The sequence below is a fragment of the Engraulis encrasicolus genome, chromosome 11 (assembly GCF_034702125.1).
Source record: "Engraulis encrasicolus isolate BLACKSEA-1 chromosome 11, IST_EnEncr_1.0, whole genome shotgun sequence".
Taxonomy (NCBI): domain Eukaryota; kingdom Metazoa; phylum Chordata; class Actinopteri; order Clupeiformes; family Engraulidae; genus Engraulis; species Engraulis encrasicolus.
Window position 1 is genome coordinate 11,602,078 of NC_085867.1, and position 2,576 is coordinate 11,604,653.

The 2,576-nt window shown below is 43.0% G+C and overlaps 1 protein-coding gene across 1 annotated transcript in view; it reads left to right on the forward strand.

Annotated features, from left to right (window-relative positions):
* katnal2 (katanin p60 subunit A-like 2) overlaps positions 1-2,366 on the forward strand; it is a 157,788-nt gene extending 155,422 nt beyond the window's left edge. The window contains exon 17 of the mRNA XM_063209856.1: positions 2,336-2,366. The gene's annotated coding sequence lies outside the window, so the exon portion shown is untranslated. The remainder of the gene's footprint in view (positions 1-2,335) is intronic.
* Positions 2,367-2,576: the final 210 nt, after the last annotated feature.

Here is a 2,576-nt window from a genome sequence, read left to right on the forward strand (position 1 = left end):
CAAATTGCAAAGACAATGCACTGGTATCATTATTTGACATACCCAGTCTGTTTTCACGAGCAGAAAATGCAAGCATGTAAAGACAGTTGATTCTGCCGATGTGTGTTTACATTCGGTGGAGGAACGGTAGCAAAACCGCAGGCATTGTGCCACGAGTGTTCAACTGATGCATTGTGTGTTACTTAGCTTGTAGCTTCGTGTATTTACACACATTTACACACAAGGCATTAATAAAGTTTTTAACAGAATACAGCTCTGCTCTCGCAAACTACTGGCATTGCGCTGCCACAAGAACAGAACAAGGAAGTAGCGAGACGACCAATCATAGTGCCTTTTTGTCTGCGTACTCCGCGTCCGTCCGATGGATAGTTAGAATTTTTTCGAGGCGCTCGGCGACGGGCGCAGAGCCTCTGAGAGGAGGTCGTGGACTCACATAGACAGAAAACGGACGGACGCAGATTTTATGCGTCCGAAGCATAAATCTAGCCTTAGGGGCAGTGGATACTCACCCCAGAGGTGACAAAACCAAGCATGTCCACCACAGCACTACAGACACTGGTGTTAATGTTGTCATTTTCCGTATGTATTATTCATGATCATTGACTAATATGATAATGTTTTGTTATTTCCAGTGCTCTAAATTAACTTTTTCCACCACCAGCCAATTTGGCTAGTGGACATTTTTTCTTACCAGCCAAACAGAAGTTCAACTAGCCATTTTTTTTAATCTCGCCAAAATAAACTATGCATTAGGCTAGTTATTTTTTTCTAATTAAATGGTCATTTTGTCCAACTGTTTCTACAACACACATACACTAGGCCTGCATAGGCTACTATATGCCTACATAATAATTAAGCATATTATAGGCCTAGGCTATATATTTTTTCATTATTTTTTAACTTCTGCTTTATTTTTTACTTTCATTACTTAGGCCTAATTAATTTGATTAGTTTTTGTTCAATTCCTCTGAAAACAGCTGAATCACATCGCACAAGCCACTCACATAACAGACCTTTAACATAGGCCTACAGTAACCAAGCACACAGCCAAACACTACAAAACCTCACATACGCACACCCCAAGGAAGGAGAAGAGATGAGAGGAAAATGAGAGGAGAGAGGAGGAGCTCTTCTCTACCATGCACAACAAAATGACAAGAAGCCTAGTTTAATTAAAAGTAAATAATATCTTGGGAATCTTCGCTTCCTTTGTTACTTCTTCCACAGCTTCGTCGTTGGTTGCTTTTTTTTCCTTTCCGATGGCGTGGGCTTTCCAACTTAATTGCGCCAGGACTCTGAACATTTCAGAAGACAACTGAACTGACAGCTACGGTCACACTACTCTGACAGTCGGCTCTCCTCCTCTGCCCTGGTCGCTATTTCGTTCCACAATCACTCATTTTTAACGTCACTATTTACAATTACTACTAGCATTCACCAACACACAGAACCTTGCTCTAACCCCCGCCACATTCTCATCACTCGCACAAAACATAGTCTACACAACAGAAGTAGCGCTATGCATAATCTGCGTAAGTCCTGTTATTGAAACGGTCAGGGTTCAAAATTGCAGCCTGTTACAGCAAGGTTCATATAGTAATAATAGCAGTAGTGACGTTAAAAGGGTTGTAGCGAAAGCGACGAGAGCATAGGAGGAGAGCTGCCTGTCAGAATAGTGTGAGCGCAGCTTAGCTGACAGAAGGCTGGTCGTCTGAAATGTTTTCAATCCTGGCGCGCGCAACAGCATGGAGTTGACGCTCGATGCACTGGAAAGCCCACGGTGGGAGGCTACGTCGTGACGCTAGTGTCCATGGGTAATGTAGGAAATCTCGCCCTATAACGTTTGTCAGAGCAGCGGTTTACCGTTCATAAGTTACTGTACTCGGGCGCTACTAGCCAAATTGGCGGGTAGGTATTTTTTTCTACTAGCCAAAATGAATTTTCACCCGTGTTTGGCGTGTTGGCGTGTGTTAATTTAGAGCCCTGGTCATTTCTATTTTTATATTTTTTGTACATTGAACTTCGGCTTTTTCGCATACCTCAGCTGGCAGGTGCGTCGGAGATGGCACCATGGGTCACTCAGCAATAGTTTAAAGAAACTCCCGCACACTGACCATTTCGCTGTTCTTTCTTTAATAAACGACGTTTCGGTCACCGAAACGTCGTTTATTAAAGAAAGAACAGCGAAATGGTCAGTGTGCGGAAGTTTCTTTAAACTATATTTTTTGTACACCCAGACTGCTTCAGTCAAATCAGCTTTAGAACTACGTACATTATACTTGTGCTAGTGGTTGCATTTACACCCATTACACATTACACACACACACACACACACACACACACACAAACACAAACACACACACACACACAGACACACACTACAGTAAAAAGAGTTGAGCTGTAACTCCAGAAGTAGGAAGTAAAAATGAGTGAGAGAGGCGGAGCTTAAAGACAGAGCAGTAGATGGATGAGAGACGTGTGCTTGTCACAGATGCCACATGTCACCACCAGGATACCATGCGTCACACACATACACACACACACACAGGGGGGAGAAAAATGGCACCCCTTCCATT